At 36.9% G+C, this 23,604-nt stretch overlaps 1 long non-coding RNA gene across 1 annotated transcript in view; it reads left to right on the top strand.

Moving 5' to 3' along the window:
* LOC129240420 (uncharacterized) overlaps positions 1 to 22,998 on the top strand; it is a 46,660-nt gene extending 23,662 nt beyond the window's left edge. The window contains exon 3 of the long non-coding RNA XR_008582071.1: positions 22,881 to 22,998. This is a non-coding gene — a long non-coding RNA (uncharacterized LOC129240420). The remainder of the gene's footprint in view (positions 1 to 22,880) is intronic.
* The last annotated feature ends 606 nt before the right edge of the window (positions 22,999 to 23,604 follow it).

Genomic DNA, 23,604 nt, shown 5'->3' with positions numbered 1-23,604 from the left:
CCACGTTTTGGTCTCTATCTCAAGACCCTAGTCACGGAGCGGCATGAAAAATACTCTGAACTAAAGCATTCACCAACAGCTTCCATTTGATACCCATATTGTACATACACGTCCGAAGGTTACCCGGGTCCACGTTTTGACCTATATCTCGAGACCCTATCTACCAATAGGTATTCAAACTATATGGAAATCATCTTCAATACCTACTTAACAATGTGTGTAAGTTTGGTTTAATTCGGTGCAAAGACACGACGGGTCCACATTTTGGCATATATTTCGAGACCCTAGTCATCAATAGGTATGAAAATTACCCCGTATTAAAGCACTTATCGACAGCTTTCATTTCATATCCATATTGTACAAACACATTCTAGGGTCCACGTTTTGGTCTCTATCTCGAGACCCTAGTCACGGAGCGGATGGAAATACTCTGAACTAAAGCATTCACCAACAGCTTCCATTTGATATCCATATTGTACATACACATCCGAAGGTTACCCGGGTCTACGTTTTGACCTATATCTCGAGACCCTATCTACCAATAGGTATCCAAACTATACGGAAACCATCTTCAATACCTCCTTAACAATGTGTGTAAGTTTGGTTTAATTCGGTGCAAAGACACGACGGGTCCACATTTTGGCATATATTTCCAGACCCTAGTCATCAATAGGTATGAAAATTACCCCGTATTAAAGCACTTATCAACAGCTTTCATTTGATACCCATATTGTACATACACAACCAAAGGTTACCCGGGTCCACGTTTTGACCTATATCTCGAGACCCCAGTCACGGAGCGGCATGAAAAATACTCTGTACTAAAGCATTCACCAACAGCTTCAATTTGATATCCATATTGTACAAACACATTCTAGGGTCCACGTTTTGGTCTCTATCTCGAGACCCTAGTCACGGAGCGGCATGAAAAATACTCTGAACTAAAGCATTCACCAACAGCTTCCATTTGATATCCATATTGTACATACACATCCGAAGGTTACCCGGGTCTACGTTTTGACCTATATCTCGAGACCCTATCTACCAATAGGTATCCAAACTATACGGAAACCATCTTCAATACCTCCTTAACAATGTGTGTAAGTTTGGTTTAATTCGGTGCAAAGACACGACGGGTCCACATTTTGGCATATATTTCCAGACCCTAGTCATCAATAGGTATGAAAATTACCCCGTATTAAAGCACTTATCAACAGCTTTCATTTGATACCCATATTGTACATACACAACCAAAGGTTACCCGGGTCCACGTTTTGACCTATATCTCGAGACCCCAGTCACGGAGCGGCATGAAAAATACTCTGTACTAAAGCATTCACCAACAGCTTCAATTTGATATCCATATTGTACAAACACATTCTAGGGTCCACGTTTTGGTCTCTATCTCGAGACCCTAGTCACGGAGCGGCATGAAAAATACTCTGAACTAAAGCATTCACCAACAGCTTCCATTTGATACCCATAGTGTACATACACATCCGAAGGTTACCCGGGTCCACGTTTTGACCTATATCTCGAGCCCTATCCACCAATAGGTATCCAAACTATACGGAAACCATCTTCAATACCTTCTTAACATTGTGTGTAAGTTTGGTTTAATTCGGTGCAGACACGGCCGGTTAGCGAACACACACAAAAAGTTGACTTTATTTTATATATAAGATTTTTTTCAGTTTGTGTCCGAAAAATCCAAATATCTTACGGAACCCTATTTTTTTCCAAAATAAAATGTAATCCATGTTACTCTTGGATAATGTAGTTTTCGAATGGTGAAAGAATTTTTAAAATCGGTCCAGTAGTTTTTGAGCCTGTTCGTTACAAACAAACAAACAAACAAACAAAGTTTTCCTCTTTATAATATTAGTATAGATAAGTGAGATATCTATGAGTTGATTGCCAAAATTTTTTACAGCTGAGATCACAGAGAGCCGGATTCAATACTCAGCAACATCTTTGAAATACATCTGGTGGTAAAAATCCTAAAAAAGCAACAAACGCTAAAAAAAAGTAAAAAATGATGTAAAAATTGTTCAGCAACTTCAATTCCGAGAATTCTCTCTCAAAGCGAAAGATATCAAAAAATGTATGTGAGCGCAAAACCAGGAACTTGTAAATACTTACAAGTAAAAATTTATCCAGTAAAAACTTGCAACTTCCCCTCAAAATGAAATGTCATTTCGCTCTCTCACTTTCCCCTACTTTACAAGATTTTCGGGTACATGAACAGCAAAACGTGATAATTTGTTACAAACTATTTGCTTCATGAACAGACATAATAATAAATTATAAAAGAATTACTTTGAAACAGAAATGCATAATAATTGTTAAATAATTATTTTTTTCAATCGCTTTGCTTTCTCAGCCTTATGACCGTTTTTTCGTATGGTTTTGTCCTCTCCACCCGACAAGTGATCCCCCGATATGTTGCTCGTTCGTTGCTATTTTCGAAAATAGTTGAGGCGAACAATGTGATAATTCATTTATTTTGTTTATTAATAGCCGATTTGTGACAGGGCACCATATTAGTTTGTGTTTGTTTGTTTGCCATTTGTTTGCCTACTAATGTAACAATACAAGTTTAATCAGTAATTACAAAGTTCCTCAGTTCGTATACTTTTCAGTTGCCCTCGTATTAACATTTGTTTGTATGAAAGAAAAAATTGAAATGTGTAATAATGGACATATGGAAAAGTATAAAAGTGGTAAAACCATACAAGAAAGATAAAGAAATTTACAAATGAACAACAAAAAAGAAATACAATTCTATGCAAAAAAATAAATGCAACAATCAACGAATACTTCGCAAAAACGAAGATTAGAAATACAAAACAATTTAATAATTAACTGTAGAAGAAACCGGCTGCGTTAAACATTAGCGCGCATACAAAACAAAAAAAAAAAAAGAAGAGAAAAACAACAAAATAAAAACACTGCAAGTATTATTGGTTGAAATAAAAACCGTGCAAGTCACCTGCTATGCCAGTTAATAACTCAAATACATTAGTTGTTGTGTCACAGTGAACTCCGATGACATGAGCGAAGAGAGAAGCTTAGATAATTTAGCCAGTAGCCGGCACTCTTCATTACAAAAAAAAAAAAGAATAAAATATAATAGTATGTAGGCACCAAAGAATACAGACAACAACAACTCTTCTATGGTTTAACTACATGCCCACCTGCTTCTCATGACAGCTGCAACACACGTACTATAGTCAACACAGGCGCTGAGCCATCTAATAGGATTAAATATTACTTATACTTGTACATATACATATATACGAAATGAAGAAACGGAGAACATATTTAAGACGCGTACTACTGTATATACTCGTTAAATGTGTGATTATTTACGAACAAAACTAAATGGGTGAAAAATTGCTTGTATGCATGTATGTATGTATATAGATGTAACTCTTATACGTGTATAAATAACGTTTACTGGAAGCACTTAAGCAGCAACAATTACTATACAAGTATTATACTTAACAAGTAAATAAGTGGCACTGTCAATAGCAGAAAAGAAAGAAAAATTATCAAAACTGATAGTAATGCCGTAAATTGCAAGTGTGATATACAAAAAAGAAAAAAAAGAAAGAAATTAGCACCTTTTTCAAGCATCTAAATTAAGTTTTCTGAATAAAATTGCGAGCTGAGATATTTTGATGAAATGCTTGACATCATTTTTGCACTATTGTATGATGATGTATGACGTTTGCGTTCAACTTTCATAGGTAGTTTTTTGTGAAGTACATATATGACACCAAAATCTGTTTTTTGTGCGCATTGGTCCAAAATTGGGTGCTCACAATGGCTTTTTATGGGCGCATGAATGGGATTTAGTGAGTAGAGTAGAATGGGGTAAGATAGGTCATTTTTTTTTTGGAGAGCTCTTGCTACGGTGTTTTTGCATTGATTTTGAAAAATAAGCAAGATTTTAAAAGGTTATTTATCTGCTAACATTTTGGTTATACTGACTTATGTTTGGCTAAATATTTTGGAAGCTGCATTCAATAAGACAAAGGTACTTTTTTTCGATATTTTCAAAATCGGGGGGCACGATAGGTCACTATATGTGAGGGGAAAAGAACAATGTACATGGCTTGAAAATTAACGTTTTAACTTTTATTTATAGAGTATGCACACTGCACTTGTTATAAAAGTTAGGAATTTTTCTTTAATTCATCACGCGAGCACGTAATGTTTCGAACGGAATTTTAAATTGTTTAGAGGCTGATCGAACACTAGCGCCATCTCGGACTGCCGCGATTGCGTTTTTTACGTCGTCTTCGGCGTTTTTCGCACATAATTACGCACCATTTTGCTGCAAAAACAATTAAAATTTATTTTATTCAATTAAAAGTAGTGACCTATAATCCCCCCAGACGGCTGACCTATAATGCCCCCAAGCACATGTTTTATGTTAGTGTCGATATTTTTTTTAAAAACAAAAATATAAAAAAACTAACACATTATTCGTGTTCAGCATTATTTTCTACGTAAAATAAAACTCACCTGACAAATATTTACATACATTAAATGCACTGCACCGTAGAATAAAAAAAATGCTATGTCGGAGAAAAGCTCACAAAAAACTAAACGACGCTAGAACTAGGATAACTAATCAATGGTGACTGCCGAAATGACAGTCGCGAACATTGTTCCCCACCACGTATTCAATTCACATAAGACGAGTGACCTCTGCAAAAACAGTGCGACGAAAACCCCACCTACCTATTGTGCCCCCATACCTATCTTACCCCATTCTACTCTACTTTAGTTTATTTTTTGTTATTAGACATGGATAAAATGTTTCTTATGTGCTTACCCATTTGCTTGTTTTGTAAAGAGTGTAAACTCTATTTAGCCATTGTACAGAGTTTCGCATAGGCTCACTTGGTAGGGAATCAAAGCTTTAAGATTTGGTAATTATGGTAACCTCAATTACTTCATTTCTAATATTATTAGGCTTTATTTACGTTTTTTGCTTGTATCAACCATTAAGAAAAGTGGCATTCCTTTGTTCGGACGTTTTTTGCGGCTTATGTTTGACAACTGGCATATCGAAAAATTTAGGTTAATTTAGAGAGAAGATCGGAACAAATTTAGAAATAAAAAAAGAAAGAGGTTGTCTGTAAAGTCGGTTTACTGACGATAGTTTAACGTGATAACGTCATAAGAAAATACTGATTGAATGGTTGCATTTTTCAAAAGAAAATTTTAATTTTATTTGTTTGATAGATATTTTGTATGGATATAAAGAATGAGTTAACATTAACATAACATAATATACTTTAACATAACATAACATAACATAACATAACATAACATAACATAACATAACATAACATAACACAACATAACATAACATAACATAACATAACATAACATAACATAACATAACATAACATATCATAACATAACATAACATTCTGTTCAAGCAAGGTAACGACGCATTTTTTGGTGCGTGCAGCCGGCTACATAGAATTATAAGACGTTATCACGTCAAAAAATAATAATAACATTAAAACAACAAGTATTATTAACAAACTTGGTTTTATTTTAAATTCTTCAAGTAAATCAAATTAATAATAATCAATAAGAGGGCATATGCAAATACAAATACGTGAATTTATATTATATATGTACATATGCGCATATACATACACATATAAGCTCACTTAAGTAGGAGAGAGCAAGATGTCGAACGTTGCCGTTCGTTTGCTTTGTTTGCTTTGTCGTTCGTTCCGCGCTTTCGCTTGCAGTTCATTCAAGGTAACGGCAATGAGCAAGGTAACGACACATGAGCAAGGTAACACTAATGAGCAAGGTAACGGCAATGAGCAAGGTAACATTAATGAGCAAGGTAACGACACATTTTTTCGTGCGTGCAGCCTGTTAAATCGAATTATAAGACGTTATCACGTCAAAAGCAAGATGTAATTAGTAAGTCATAACTCAGGATGTTTACTTTGCATGCTGTAGGAGACAGTGTGTTAAACAACGTGCATTACAGGGTCAAAGAAGAGAAAAGTCAGAGCGGCGACCAAAAAATGTATGCTGTTTATAGATCTAATGCCTGAGTGTGTCCCACAGGACAACCGCTTCAACCTAACCTAACCTTATAGACCTAATAGTAAGGAATGCAACACCAAAGCTATGATTTCATTGATTTCGTTCTGGTCATATGACGTCGAAATGAGGCATAACATAATCGTGAAGCCGAATTGATATAGGAGCATCCCTGTCGCTTGGCTAGAAACTTAAAATTTACTACAAAATCTTTTGGAATCATTTGCATAAGATTAGTCTCAACAAGAATTTCGAAGTCGACTCGTTTCCGAAACGGATAATATTACAATTCGCGCTGAAAAATGAGACATATGTAAAGGCAACAGTTTACAAACAGGTTAGCTCACGGTTAGACGACCCAAACGAGCACCAAGCTCGTCGTTCCCACGATAGTCAATTTTACGCTACCGGAACGACCCGGAGTTATATCCGGCCAAGGACTGCCACCACACCACATTTATGACCAAAGAGGTGTTGATGTGTTTTTGGTGAAATTGGAAGGGAATCATCTACTATGAACTTGCCAAACTATAAACTCGGTCCTTTAGTGTCAACATTTGACCAACTGGCAGCTGGTCAGATCAAAAGCTGTGTTCCATTGTTCCATCAAGATAATGCCTAGTCTTACAAATCTCCAGCGATGCGTCAGAAGTTCCGAAGAGCTCGGGTGGGATGCTCTATCACACCCGTCAATAGTTCAGCTTTGACACCTAGGGATTTTCATCTTATCAAGCATTTGAAAGATTTTTTTTGATGGTACAAAACGGGTTTCAAGAAAGGCTTGTGGGACGAGGATTTATTTAATTGCAGACTTATGAGTTCATTCAAAATACATAAAAGTTTTCGAACCAACCGGCGGGCAATGCTAACTACGAGTATTTTCATTTTAACTGTGAAAAATTAGTCAGACATTTTTTTGACGTGATAACGTCTTATAATTCGATTTAACAGGCTGCACGCACGAAAAAATGTGTCGTTACCTTGCTCATTACTGTTCATATGTAGTTACCTTGCTCATATTAGTGTTACCTTGCTCATTACTGTTCATATGTAGTTACCTTGCTCATATGTAGTTACCTTGCTCATATTAGCGTTACCTTGCTCATTACTGTTCATATGTAGTTACCTTGCTCATATGTAGTTACCTTGCTCATATGTAGTTACCTTGCTCATATGTAGTTACCTTGCTCATATTAGTGTTACCTTGCTCATATGTAGTTACCTTGCTCATATTAGTGTTACCTTGCTCATATTAGTGTTACCTTGCTCATATGTAGTTACCTTGCTCATTGCATTGAATGAACTGCAAGCGAAAGAGCGGAAGGAACGACAAAGCAAACAAAGCAAACGAACGGCAACGTTCGACATCTTGCTCTCCCCTACTTAAGTGAGCGTATATATGTATGTATGTATATGCGCATATGTACATATATAAATTCACGTATTTGTATTGGCATATGCCTTCTTATTGATTATTATTATTTTGATTTACTTGAAGAATTTCAAATAAAACCAAGTTTGTTAATAATACCTGTTGTTTTAATGTTATTATTATTATTTTTTTATTATATCTGAAGGAAAAAATGTATGGTAATATTTACCATATCTATACTAATATTATAAAGAGGAAAACTTTGTTTGTTTGGTTGTAATGAATAGGCTCAAAAACTACTGGACCGATTTTAAAAATTCTTTCACCATTCGAAAGCTACATCACGAGTAACAAGGATTATATTTTATTTTGGAAATAGGGCTCGAGATATAGGTCAAAACGTGGACCCGGGTAACCTTCGGATGTGTATGTACAATATGGGTATCAAATGAAAGCTGTTGATAAGTGTTTTAATACGGGGTAATTTTCATACCTATTGATGACTAGGGTCTCGAAATATATGCCAAAACGTGGACCCGCCGTGTCTTTGAACCGAATTAAACCAAACTTACACACATTGTTAAGTAGATATTGAAGATGATTTCCGTATAGTTTGAATACCTATTGGTAGATAGGGTCTCGAGATATAGGTCAAAACGTTGACCCGGGTAACCTTCGGATGTGTATGTACAATATGGGTATCAAATGGAAGCTGTTGGTGAATGCTTTAGTTCAGAGTATTTCCATCCGTTCCGTGACTAGGGTCTCGAGATAGAGACCAAAACGTGGACCCTAGAATGTGTTTGTACAATATGGATATCAAATGAAAGCTGTTGATAAATGTTTTAATACGGGGTAATTTTCATACCTATTGATGACTAGGGTCTCGAAATATATGCCAAAACGTGGACCCGCCGTGTCTTTGAACCGAATTAAACCAAACTTACACACATTGTTAAGTAGGTATTGAAGATGATTTCCATATAGTTTGAATACCTATTGGTAGATAGGATCTCGAGATATAGGTCAAAACGTTGACCCGGGTAACCTTCGGATGTGTATGTACAATATGGGTATCAAATGGAAGCTGTTGGTGAATGCTTTAGTTCAGAGTATTTCCATCTGCTCCGTGACTAGGGTCTCGAGATAGAGACCAAAACGTGGACCCTAGAATGTGTTTGTACAATATGGATATCAAATGAAAGCTGTTGATAAGTGCTTTAATACGGGGTAATTTTCATACCTATTGATGACTGGGGTCTCGAAATATATGCCAAAACGTGGACCCGCCGTGTCTTTGAACCGAATTAAACCAAACTTACACACATTGTTAAGTAGGTATTGAAGATGATTTCCGTATAGTTTGAATACCTATTGGTAGATAGGGTCTCAAGATATAGGTGAAAACGTGGACCCGGGTAACCTTCGGACGTGTATGTACAATATGGGTATCAAATGAAAGCTGTTGGTGAATGCTTTAGTACAGAGTATTTTTCATGCCGCTCCGTGACTGGGGTCTCGAGATATAGGTCAAAACGTGGACCCGGGTAACCTTTGGTTGTGTATGTACAATATGGGTATCAAATGAAAGCTGTTGATAAGTGCTTTAATACGGGGTAATTTGTTATGTTATGTAATGTAATGTAATGTTATGTTATGGTATGTTATGTTATGTTATGTTATGTTATGTTATGTTATGTTATGTTATGTTATGTTATGTTATGTTATGTTATGTTATGTTATGTTATGTTATGTTATGTTATGTTATGTTATGTTATGTTATGTTATGTTATGTTATGTTATGTTATGTTATGTTATGTTATGTTATGTTATGTTATGTTATGTTATGTTATGTTATGTTATGTTATGTTATGTTATGTTATGTTATGTTATGTTATGTTATGTTATGTTATGTTATGTTATGTTATGTTATGTTATGTTATGTTATGTTATGTTATGTTATGTTATGTTATGTTATGTTATGTTATGTTGTGTTATGTTATGTTATGTTATGTTATGTTAAAGTATATTATGTTATGTTAATGTTAACTCATTCTCTATATCCATACAAAATATCTATCAAACAAATAAAATTAAAATTTTCTTTTGAAAATGCAACCATTCAATCAGTATTTTCTTATGACGTTATCACGTTAAGCTATCGTCAGTAAACCGACTTTACAGACAACCTCTTTTTTTTCCTAAAATTAAAGAACTACCAAAGAATGCAATTCTCGCGGAAGTGGTAAGAAAAGTTCACAGCTCGCAAGTAAATCGTGATGAGGAAGAAGAAATAAAGAATATTTATTGCTTTAATTCATTCGAATTCTGCCCTTCCCGTCCATTGGCCATTGTGATTAGCAAATGAATGCCCTCTACACCGAAGGTTAACTAGACTTGTCGAATTTGAGAGACAGTAAATTCATTACGGAAATAAATTGGAAAAAAAATTCTTAACTAATTTTTCCCCAATAATTTGACTTGTTGAGGACCGTCGCTTGTGTATTTATTTACCGAATTATTATTATTTTTTTTAATAAAATTCTAAAAATCTTTTGAATGACCCTCGTATATGCATTTATTCGCTGAATAATTTGTTTTCCTATCATTTTCTTTTGCGGCCGCCATAGCCGAATGGTTTGGTGCATGCCTATCATTCGGAAGTGCGTTGGTTCGAATCTCCGTGCATGAAACAGCAAAATGATAGAACATTTTTTTTTCTAATAACGGTCACCTCTCGGCAGGCAATGGCGAATCTCCGATTGTATTTCTACCATGAAAAAGCTCCTCATAAAAAATATCTGCCATTCGGAGTCGGCTTAAAACTGTAGGTCCCTTCATTTATGGAACAACATCAAAATGCATGCCACAAATAGGAGGATAAGCTCGGCCAAACACCTAACAGAAGTTTACACGTCAATTATCTATTTCTTTTTTATAATTTTCTTCTTCTAACTGATCATCTTATATACTTTTATTTGATGAGTATTATTTCCCTAACCATACCTGCTGAATAGTGGGTAAAAAATATTTTTGGAAATGTGCTCAATCTCGCAGCACTCTCTCTCTAAATGTGTTTATTTAGAAGCTAATCTATATTAGGGACATTTTTTCTGTGACAGTTTTCGATTTTATTGAGGCTAGTTTCGCTTGGCAATTTGCCATAATTTTGCCGAAGCTTAACAAAAAGCGCGGTTCACAAGCCATTATTGAAATACTATTATATCCAGAAAAAATGCACTTTATGGGTTGCTAGAATTACTGGCTACCTCGTTCGTATGATGTGTCTCCTTTAGATTACTTGCTTTGGCACTTTGACAAAAAATCAGTTGAACACTTGGAAGCCGAATTGCAGCCTGATTTAATGTGAGGAGTGTGTGAAAATTGTCCGAAATAGCTATCAAATAAAATCAGTTTCATAGATATGAGAAACATTTTCCTGTGATTTAATTGCATTCAACAATCCCCACGTTAAAAAAAACACCCTCTACCATATGTGACTCCATAGCTCACATGAGAGCATGCCAAGTGATCTTGCGGTAAAAAGTCGTCTCAAGTAGCTTCTCTTCCCTACTTGTACTAACATGACAGTTGGTTACATGTACGTAGTTTTTGTTTTTGTGAACAGAATCGGAACAGATGGTACTGAGAACTTTTTTACTGTATTCGCTCACTGCTAATAACAAGACCACACAAACGCACGGCAAAAGAACGTAAAACGTATCGTTCTCTCTTCGTTAAGTGCTTGCTTACATATTACATATGTGTGTACTTGTGTGTATGTGTATTGCTATACGTATTTACAGTGTGCACGAATTAACTGTGTTGGCACTGCTGCACTTGTAATGCGTTGTGTAAGATCAAGTTGCGTTTTATTAAAATTAAAACAAGCTGATTGATTTTATTTTTATAAATAATTTCTGTATTTGATTTCATATTTTTGGACGAAGTAATCGATTTAAACGTTTTCTTAACAGCTAGTAAAATTATAAATGTGCATACAGACGGATTTGGTCTTTACAAAAAAGAAAGTACTAAGTATCGGGTGTTTTTTAAGAGCTTGGTAGCTTAAATTGATAATACAAAACAGATAATATTGTTGGAATGATTTTTTTAATTATACTCTAGTAAATAATTTCATGGCGTTTACTTTTTGAACATATCCGGGTTACATGGTCCATTCGATTTTGATTACTTTTTCCCATAAATCTGATTAGTAAATCTAAATGAGCCCAATCAGCAAAAATACTTCGCATTTGGCCGTACACATAGAATCAGTCGAGGAACATTTTTAGTTTTCATAATTGAATGATCTATTCATTCTAACTCAATATATAAGGTTGTCAAAAAAGTCTTGTGGTATTTGTATTGAATTTTCAATTGTTCATAAAATTGGTCATAATAATGCGATTTAAGTCAAATATGCGCCGTTTTGTTCGATGATGAGTTCCCAACGAGATGTCACCCATACATCGAGCTTCTTTTTGAATCCAAGCTTCTTCAAATGGTTTATAACGGTTTGATGACTCATGCCCAGCTCTTGGCCGATGCTACGGCTGCTACTATGCCGGTCTCTTTCGATCAATTCAGCGATTTTATCGCAATTTTCGACGACAGGCCTTCCGGACCGTGACGCATCTTTGATCACCTCTGCACCAGAACGAAAACGTTGAAACCATCGTTGTGCGGTAGAAATGGAAACTGTATCGGGTCCATAAACTGCACAAATTTTATTGGCAGCATGAGATGCATTTTTACCTTTATCGTAGTAGTACTGTAAAATAAGCCGTATTTTCTCTTTATTTTGCTCCATGTTTGCGACGCTATAACTCACGAACGACTAAAAGCAAACAACAATTAATCAAACACGTGTTAGCACGTGAAAAGAGCTTTCCAAAAAGCTCTAGCGTGAACCGATGCGACGAGTACAACTAGAACTACGCGCTTGCAAAGACAAGCTTGCGGAAATAGCGCAAGACTTTTTGGCCAACCTTATATGATCTACATTCGAAGCAGTTAACCTGTTATGCTTTTCAGATAGAATATATTGCAAAGCCGTAGACAAACTTTCCGTACTAACTTCTGTGCATGGTATTGCTAATATTATGTATGCCATATCCGATAAAGAATTGTGCTGATAATACCAAAAGTCGATTACGCTCGAATTTAGGGGCAACCTTGGCTGCCGTTCATACATTGAGATATCCGTCTCTAAATAAGAAAATGTCGGTGAAGTAGGATCAGTATCTAAATTTTGTAAAAATTCGCAGAATGATTTCGCTGCTGTTCGTTGGTTGTTCTCCGGTAGGTTTTTCTCCAAGTAAACTTTCATTTCACAATATGTCCATTATAATGATATATAAGTCGCTGTAACATAGCTGCTCCGTTTGCAATCTTTCGGCTGCCTTTTAAACGGGTTTATACACTTCTACGCATTCCTTAACACAATTCCATTCGTCACCGTTTAGGTATAAATTTGTACTTGTTGCACCCAATGGGATTATCATATCTTTGAGTTCGTACAACCTTTCGAGCATTTCATAAGTAGATACCCAGTTTGGCACACAATCGACTGTCAGACGTTTTTCATATGGGCAAGTGAATAAGGAAGTTTGGCTTCGTAGCTCCTTTAAAATAGCTGTGCATTTTTTTAATTTGAACTTAACTTCGGATTTTTGCAAAATTTCTTCCATACAAAGTTGTAGGATATGGGTACCGCTTAGGATGCTGCTTATTTTGAATGCTATAAACTCTGTTTCACTGCACTCTAGCCAGTCCTCTAAGCTATTGTTGTAGTCATTTTCGCTTTTTATTGACTTATTTCTAAAAGTAGTTTCTATGCCTAAAGAACTTTTCAGTTCTTCATTTAACTCATTTACTGCACCCGCAACGTGTTTATCGTTACCCGTAGAAATCGCTAAAATTTGGTTCAAGTCAACCGCATATTCGTTTAGAACTTCTGATATTACGGTTTTTATATTATCACCTGTATAATTGGGTTGAAGTTTTTATGGCCAGCGATTTAGTGTGCAGGCTTCTGTTCTTAATGCACTGCAAATTGATGCCCATTAGTGTTATGTCTTGCTTAGTGGCTATATGGATTTTCAATGAGAACAAGTTACCACTCAAGTCATCGATTATTTCTGCTTTCAACTTTTGCGAGCATCCATTTATTAGCTCCAACACACTATTTCTATTGACGCCAATGCCCAACGTCTGGAATGCTGGTTGCACTAGTATTTTGAATGCTCGATCTTCCAGTAGACTCAGCTGTTGTTCACTTTTCGTACTGTTCTATAGTTGCAAGCTCAATATTGTTTTTTTGGGTTCACATTTTTGTATGTTTGCTTTCACGATATTTGATGTGGTGGTCAATCTTTTTTTCCATGTAAGAAGTGTACAACTCCGGATGCATCAATTTTAAGTGATGCACTATATTGCCCGTATGTGGACTTAATGCTTTTCCGCTACATTTTCCGTTATTACAAATAACTTGATTAAATTCATTTCTTGCAAGTAATGCAAACAAAATTGTATTCTTCGGGCGCGGCATCTTAGCTACTGTATTTGCCAAGTCTCTCCCTCCCTAAAGTCAAAGGAACACTAAATGTGCCCTATTCGCGGGATATGTATTGCTATTACGTTTCATGTGCATTCTCAAACGAAATTCTTAACGAGCGAGTGTTGTGTACGTACATGTGCGTGTGTGTGTTACTACGAACGTTAAAACGTTCCGTTTGTACACGAACAAAACACTTAAATATAGTCCACGCCATGATGGAAAGAATAATGATATGGCGCCTATCGTGGTCCCGTTACTTTACGCTCAGCGAATTTGACAACTAGTTACGTGATTTTAGCTCCAGTATGGCCAGATTACCATTTTCGTAACTTGAGTTAGCATTTTTTTTGTTATTTAGTCTCGGAGTTTTAGTTCCTTCTTCATGACATTTTTCTAGCTGTTCTAATTAAAATGTCGTGTTTATAATTTTTTAAAATATACATTTTTTAATAATGATTTAAATAATTCACTCAGTTTTATTTAGCTTTACTTTTTTTTAACATCTGGTGGCATTGCCCGCGATTGCAGGTGTTGTTGCTGTTCTTCTGCTTTCGGCAGTCAAATCTCTCTCTCGCTACTGCAGTGTTCTTTGGATATAAAAACGCACTAAAATGCCCAAATAAAATACCAAATTTTTATTGAATCACTTAAAGAACTTTGTATGCGTGACAAATTGTCTTTAAAATATGCGTTTTTTTTTAAATAAATGTGCTATGCTAATGTACAATTTAATTTATGATTTTTTTTTTGTTAAGCGAGACTATTTTGTTAAGGGAACGACTTTTTTGCTATATTTGAAGTTATGTAACTAGATAAGGTACTCTTTTTGTAAAAATGTCAGTATGGTTTCTTTAGTATTTTCTGGTATTTTCTTGTTTATTTTTACAATGAATATAACTCTTAATGTCCTATGTCTCACTAAGGATTGATGACCGGAAGAAACGATTACACCTCTATGGTTTTAATTCGCATTCAATAAATTCAAAGGCTTTTTAAAATGTGTAAAAAGGTTTTGCATAACCTTAAATGGAGGCAAAAATTAAATTTGCACTTTCAAATTATCAAATTTTATAAGAGTAAAAAAATTTTCATTAGCACTAAAATCTTCTCAGAGTGACCTTTTTTAACCTTTTTTTGTTTAATAATATAGTTTGTTTTTTAACTTAAAGTTTCGGTAGCTTTAAATTAAAAAAAAGAAACAAACACGAAACTTGAAAATTTTCGCATTTTCGGTATAAAAAAGCACAAAATTTATTGCGAAGAGCAAATGGTTGGCAATACTGCACAACTCAGCAAACGTGACGTCACGTACGCTCTGATGGGCGCAATCTTCTTTCTATCATTCTTGAGTCCACGCTCATTTACTCCTGTATGCATAGTTGCCAACTTCGTGCTTTAAGCACTGGACTTAGTGCTTTTTGAACATTAAAACACCAAAAAAGGTTTAGTGCTTCGTGCCCTTTGCTGAGTGACTTTTACCTGAACTAAATTGCAATCGACATGCATTTTTCATAGGTACAGGGTGGTCCGTATAGCGTTTGCTTTTTGAACCACCTATTTTTGTGAGAATGGTAACACAAATGACATGTCAAATGTGTTCATAATTTACTTAAAGGCTTGAAATTTACAAAATGGGACGCTATACGCTTGAAAAATATTGGGAAATATTGAAAACATATTTCCAAAGTGGCGAGTCTTCTTCTTCTTTTCTGATTTTCACATCGGTGGCTCCATCAATAAGCAAAATTGTCGGATTTTGGGCTCAGAAAATCCACACGTTACTGTAGAGAAGCAAATGCATCCACAAGGGGTAACTGTTTGGTGCGGTTTTTGGTCTGGCGGCATCATCGGGCCATTTTTTTTCGAAAATTCCGATATCAATTGGCCGCCTCGGAGCTGTGATTTAAGCCCGTTGGACTATTTTTTGTGGGGAACCATTAAGGAGAAATGCTATGCGAACCATCCAAAGACGACTGATGCTTTAAAACACGAAATCGAAGTTGCCATTCATGAAATTGGAGCCCAAACAATCGAAAATGTGCTTAAAAATTGGGTTGATCGAATGGCCTACTGTAAAGCCAGTCGTGGCAGTCATTTGAACGATATTATTTTTCATTCATAAATGACAATGCTCAATTCACAAAATAAAAAAATAATACCAGTCTAACGGTTAGACGCGATAGAAGTGAAATCTTCCGTAAAACAAACTGAGAGAGAATGAGACGAAAGCAGCATTAGGAGCGGGATAATTATAGGTTCATTATATAATAATATTGCTATAAAGTTCATATTTTATTTTCTTCATTTTATTGTTATTCATCCTCAATGTTTTCAATTTCAACAAATGATACGAGTGGCTTATGATAGGTAAAATATGATACAAATGCTTTGGTTTCGATGTTGTCAACATATCTTTGAAATACCGCGTCAATTGTTGTTTTTGATCGTGTTGTCGATTCAGTGCGATTGTTACACATTTTTAAATTGAATGTTGTATTGAGAACGTCAATTAAAGGAACCGCTGTGTCCAATGCAAAATTTACGTTAAAATCGCCACTTAAAATCATTGGAACTTTATCGATTTCACTATTTTGCACAGTGGATGCATTGTTATGCACAATAGAAACACTAGGTTGCGCTTTTCGTAATGTTTTTCGGCGTGCATGAAATTCACGTACACGTTCTGTTGAAGACTTTGCGGTTTTTTTAGTTTTATTTTCTTTTTGTTTTTTTTTTTCTGCCGATATTCACGACACTTTTCTGCATTATTTTTCGGCATAATTGCGGTAAATATTAAAAAATGAAAATATTTACGAATATAAAAATACGGACGCAATACAGCACGCGCGGTTGCTATTATGAGCTTATTATGAGACGTACTAACATACACACAAACATTCGTAGGACGCTTGGTCTAAGCAAGTATTAGGTAGTGTAGTATAGGTATACATAATGCCTTCTCGCTCACCGTGGCTCCGTAATACGCAGGCGCGCACACATACGCGCAGCATACATACAAACATACATACGTATGACGCTTGAACTAAACACCAAAGCAAGTAATAGGCAGTGTAGTATACATACTACAATACTCACTATACTAGCGTGGCTCAGCAGTACGCAGCCACACATATACGTATGTATATCAACATATAACGCTTCGTAGTGTCGCTTTTTCGTTTCATCGAGTCTCAAATCACTCCCAACGATTCTAAAGAAGTTTTCACTTCAAAAAAAGTTTGAAAAAATATTGATTAGTTTTTTTATAGCCAATTCAAAAAGCAAATTTTACATGGCCCACGCTATAGTTAAAACAAGAAAGAATTTGAAATACACATGCCCATAAAAAAAGGCAATATCGTCACATGAAATCAAAAAAGCTCTAAGTTACATTTTAAAAATTTTACAGGAGAAGCAAAAAACCTTTTAAAATGAAAAATAAGGCAAAATTTTTCATTATTTTCTCAAGTTAAGATTATTTTTCATAAAAGAATCAGTATTTGAAGAAAAAATATTACTTTTCGTATTACTTACAGATATATGAAACTTACGCCTTCTACAATTAGTTTTTTCTGAAATCGAAAAGGGCGTAACTCAAATAGAAAGTTTGTTTTTTGGTAATTTTCTCAAAATATTGTGCTTATTTATTGCATTAAATTGATTATAATATAATAATATAAAGGGTGTTTTTTAGAGGTTAGGTTTTCAAGTTGGCACAACTTTTTTCGTAGATGGTCTTTTTGACAGCTGCCACTTGATTTATGCTCAGTTTGGTTTGCCATTTCATAATGAATAGACTTACACCTGAACAACGTTTGCAAATCGTGCAAATTTGGGCCCAAAACGAGATGGCCACCGATCCCGATTTTCACAAGAAAATTTTGTTCAGCGACGAAGCTCACGTTTGGTTGAATGGGTATGTCAATAAGCAAAATTGTCGCATTTGGAGCGAACATAATCCACAAGCCATTGCTGAGACGCCGTTACATCCTCAAAAAGTCACTGTTTGGAGTGCTCTATGGGCAGAGGGAATCATTGGTCCATATTTCTTTAAAAATGAAGCCGGCCATAATGTTACAGTCAATGGAGAGCGCTATAGAGCCATGATTAATGACTTTTTCGTGCCTGAATTGGACGATGTTGATGTGGACGACCTTTGGTTCCAACAAGACGGCGCTACATGCCATACAGCCAACGCAACAATCGATTTATTGAAGGAAACTTTTGGTGAGCGCATTATCTCGCGTGCGATATAACACCGCTGGACTATTTCTTGTAGGGCTATGTGAAGTCGCTTGTCTACGCAGATAAGCCCGAGACGATTGACGTCTTGGAAGAGAATATTCGGCGCGTTATTGCTGACATACGGCCCCAATTGCTGCAAAAAGTGGTCGAAAATTGGGCCTCTCGGCTGGAATTTATTCGAGTCAGCCGCGGCGGCCACTTGCCCGAAATCATTTTTGAAACATAATGGCAAACCCTTATCTTTATAATAAAGCTAAATTCTTGGCCATAACATTAAATTATATACGTTTTATTTCATCTTGAAAACCTAACCTCTAAAACAAACACCCTTTACTTCTAAGTTAACTCGACAAACGAGTTTGTTCACCATAAATAAAAATTGCAGGTGCAGTTTTTGCACATTCTACGATAAAGAACTTTGCGCCAGAATTTTAATTCATTTAATTGTGCGGTTGAAGAAGATTCTCTAAATAGGTTTAGTTTTTGCGCCTCTGTAATGTCCAACTCTTTAAGAAAACCCTCCTCTTCTATTGCAAATAGTTTGTACGAAGTAAAATAAGTTAAAAAAAAAATCTGCCAAGAAATTTTTCTAACAAAATAACAACAACTACTTAGGTATTTCACACACAAGCCGCCATACCCAGCTGATTTACCACAACCGCTAACTAACTTTCTGCTAACTTGATGCTGAGTCTGCCGGTGAAGTGGCTACAAAATACAATACATGCAGCGCGCCACGAGGGTCGAATTAGATTTTAAGTTGGTCATAGAGTTTGCTCTCAACTTGTTTACTTCCTACCAAGTTGTTGGTACATACATACATACATATGTTGAACAATTTGAAAGCTGCTGTTCGCAGAACTTTTGACTTTGCGTGAATTTAATACTGCATAATAATATTACCAAGTTAGTTGGACACTACTCGTGTTTTCCGCAATGGAGGATAAAATTAAAAGTTGAGTTTAAAAAGAAGATTTTTACAGAGAACAAGCATGAAAAGTGTCATTTTAGTGACATGCATAACAACATATGTGCAGACAGGTGTTGTTGATATGGAGGGATGGGATCTACAATTTTATGCCGCCTACGATGGTTTTTTTACGATGAGCTTTTTCAAGACAAAACTAAACTCGGAGGTTTGTCATTGCCTGCCGAGGGCTGATTCATGCCTACACTTGATTTCGAACCAAGGTCCTACCCTACGCATCATCCTACTTGACTACGGTGGCCGCTATACTTGACGTAGACGGAGATAAATGAGTTATTGAAATTTTATGGAGGTTACGCGATTTTATTCCAAAATCGTTCGCGTGAAAAAGCAAGTCACGATGTGCCACAGGTTTTACCCATGTCACCCATGAGGATAGCTTGTGTTAATAGAAGCGATCATTTTGGCTATTCACATATCCTCATGGAAGGAAATGACCTTTGTCGCTCATAATGATTTTTTGATGAAAAGTTGTCTTCCTCGTAGTCGAGAGTCGGGTTGGCTGGAATGTAGGTTTCACGGGTTTGACGGTCAACAGCTAGCAGTTAATGCACTGCCTGCACTTATAAGTCTTTTACAAAAATTATCTCAATTGCGAGGCACATCAACTCATCGATACTTCGGGGTTCTCTGCGACATTTTCGGCCTTAGCTGCGATATTCTCAGCCGAACGGCTGCTACGATGACGGTCAGATCTGACAGCATCTCGCGTTGTTCCATACTCTTCAAGCGGGGCAGCAAAACGCTGTAGTGTTTGTTCAGTTTGCATCAGCGAGCGAGAAATCAGCGCCGAAATTCGGGCGTTGCCAACATCACCGACAAATTATTCCGCAAAAAAACCAAACTATTTTTGCGCGTTCCTGAGTAGTGTAGCGAATCCGTGTCTTGTTGACGTGTATTTTGCATCTGCTTATTTTACAAATGTCAAAACTGCATTGGGTACATAAACAACATCAATTTTTTTACCCCCCCCATCGACTTTTCATTTTGTTCATAACAGTGGGTAGGTAGGTAGATGAAATGGTTGAAGTACCAGGCTGGCACTCCCAAAGTAGCGGTAAAGCACCGTTTTGATACAATTATGAGATATCCAACGTGCAGATATCTCCAGTCAACTAGATCCGTTGATGTAACGGAGAAGGTTGATGGGATTTAGGTTGAAACACTGTTCCAGGCTGTCGAAGAAAGGAACATCGTCTTGCAGCCAAACCCGCATATTTACAAAGAAATATAATTAGTTTCTTACTCCCAAAGCTTCCCACAGCTTCTGCGATGGGGATTAGATAGTAAACCCAGCTTTTCTGTGTGAGTGCCGAACGTCCAACCACCGGTAAGTTCGAGAGTTGAATGCGTGGAGTCCCCAGGACTATTAGTGTCCTTCGTCTATTGTCCTCGAGCCATAAAATTTTCGAAATACCACACGAAGAAATGGAGCTCCCTCTGATCTGTGCTTTCCTGAGAAATAAGTTGTGCAATTCCCGGTTAACAACAGTCATCAGGAGGATGCGGATGACCGGGTGAGGAAATCTCTAAAACCAATTCACTTGACCGCTTCCTGGCAAGCTCATTAGCCATTTGATTTCCCTCTATGTTCCTATGTTCTGGAACACGGATCAAGAAGCTGCGAAGAAAGCAATGGTTCACCAAGGGCTGCGACGCTAAGAAGAAGAAGAAGAAGATCAAAGAAATGTTACCTGCACACCCAAGAGAATTGATCTCCTCCTTACAAGAATTGATTAATTTGGATCTGCACCGTGGCATCGTCCGAGCCTTGAATCCAGCTGGACTATCGGAAAAAAATGTTGATAACTCCCAGATTTTTGCCTGACAAACCTTAGCAGTTCGGTAGTTTTAAGGAAATAGATAAACTGAATCGTCAGTGGAGACGAAGGTAACAGCCTCGGTACAGATTTTCACTTCGTTGCAATCCTGCCTACTTGAAAAGATTGCGCTGTAACGGCTCTCAAACTCCAGTTTGCGGATAGAGAGATCTGTCCGTAGTTCAGAGAAATACGGTGTTAACTGGAACTATGCCCCTTAAGAGATTACCTTTCGTCTTTCTTTGGCGCTGTAGTTGGGCTAAAAATGCCTTCGCATCAATACATAGTATGTGTGTGGGGATTCCACTAAAAATATCCCTCCTCTTCTCTTGGATTTTTCCCTCCACGCCGGGACCGGTGCCGCAGCGCTTCGAGGTAGAGGGCCAAGTCGGCGTCCTGAGAAGGACACTTACTTACCCACCTTGCGTCCAGTGTCGCCTGTTTTGATAAGCCTATGCTCAATACTCTTCAGCATAAGTTTCCATTTCACGCTTCTTTTTTCGGATAATATCCTCCACGAAATTTGTGACGGCTTCCATTTTTCTTCGTCTATCATCATTTTCTCGATTATTTCTTCCGGTGTAAATATACCAATAGCTCGTTGCAGAGTTATTCTCTCTATGTCCCACCTCTGAGAGTGCATGTGCTTTGCATAGATTGCAAAGTTTTTCGCCGGCATTGCAAAAGAATCGAGTTCGTCGTGTCCATTAAAAGTTCGCTTGTTCGGCGTTGGATCCCCAAGGTTTGCCATGAGCTTACTTAACATGCCGCTTACTTTGGCAGCACGATTTATGTGCGCCTAGTAAGTTAGCCTTGTGTCTAATTGCACTCCTAGGTATTGCACCACTCTTTTTGGGCATCGAGTACTTGTATATCTACTTCTAATGGGATACGTCTGTTGATTAGAAATATTAGCTCTGTTTTCTCTGTGGCAAGTTTTAAGTCCTCTAGCCATGTCTGAACTCGGATTATCACCTGATTTACTTTCCGTTTGGCTTCGTCAGTATTTCGACCCTCGGAGGCAATACTCCTACCCCAGTTCCATGAGGCCTGACCTACGCTTTACCGTTCCCGGAAAATACGGATGGACCGGCGCTCGCCTGGAGCAACGAAAGTCAAGACTCTTTTGCCCAGTGCATACTTCCTGACCACGGTCGAAGGCGGCTGGTTACTGATATACACTGGAGCTAACACATCGGGAGAGTGAACTGACATCACCCCTTTAAGGTCGCAGGTGGAAAACCATAGCGACCTATCCAGGGACTCCCAGTGGGCGCCGTTGCATACCGGCCATGCTTTTTCCAGCAACAGTCGCGCTTAACATGGTGAACAGACACTGATTAACACACCGCCCAATATGGGAACAGACATATGCTGGATACTGTCACCTAACTTTCTAGCTAACTCTTACAATGTTGCTGTAGCGAGGGATATCTTGACTAGGGTCTGCGGGGTCGTCGTATCTGTCACCTCCCTGAGGGAGATCCCCTTTAGGGCATCGTCTAGTGGTTAGGAACCTACATACGTTGTGTTCATAGTGGTACTGAAAAATGTAATGAATTTTCCTAGTTTTTTACTCTTATTTTGTAAGATCCCACTGGCTTTACCGAACCTAAAACTATTAAAGAACTTTTTTCGAAGTGTTATATCACCTTTCAATGGCCGTATAGTATGAACCGATGCATGAACTCAACTTTTTACTACACCTATATTAATATTTTTCAATATTAATCTCTATTTTATAGCGTTCATTAATGTATGCACTAAATTCGCTATAATAATATTTGTTACTATTTTTTTCAGATAACACTTCAAAACACGCCGAATAACACTTACAAACTCACCATTCAAGCTAAGATGTGATAATAAATACTCAACACAGCCAGCCCCTCCATATCGAACTTCGATACTATTCGCTCACTCACAAGGTATGTTATCACTGCTAAATAAATTATTATGTAAGCTTTTGGGGTTAAATAATGTCGTGGTGTTATCTTAAGTGTAAATAAATGCGATTAATTTTTTTTTTTTGATTCGCTTCAATAGCTTTAAGGCATTTCAACTGCCATGGCTACAAGTGGCGCAACCCACTAAAGCGTAGGCAAACGAAGGCGAAGGCTTAAAAGAGCTAAGCTTTGCCTTTATAAACAACTTTTGTAAACTTTAAATGAATTACTACTACATACATACATATGTACATACATATATTTAAATTTCAATTCTAAGTAAATCATGAGTACAAATAGGATTTCTATGGTCAAAAGTATTGCAAAAAAGTAACTAATCTCCTGCTGCGGTGTTTTGTGTTTGCAGCAGCATCCATTCAGTGACCGTAACAAAAAGGCATAAAAAATAAGCTAAAATAAAATGAAAAAATATATTTGCGACGTGACTTTGTTAGCAAAGGCCACCAGCGACGCTTTAGAATTCCCCTGCACGGCGCTTGCGCTCACTCAATCTGGCTTACAGTCATCCAGTTGCTGCCGCTTCGCAAGCAGTAGGTGAGTTTGTTCAAAAAACAAACAAA

Source organism: Anastrepha obliqua, chromosome 3 (genome assembly GCF_027943255.1).
Source record: "Anastrepha obliqua isolate idAnaObli1 chromosome 3, idAnaObli1_1.0, whole genome shotgun sequence".
NCBI classification, from domain to species: domain Eukaryota; kingdom Metazoa; phylum Arthropoda; class Insecta; order Diptera; family Tephritidae; genus Anastrepha; species Anastrepha obliqua.
The sequence above is the reverse complement of the archived record's forward strand: the minus strand, read 5'-3'. Positions and strand labels throughout refer to the sequence as shown.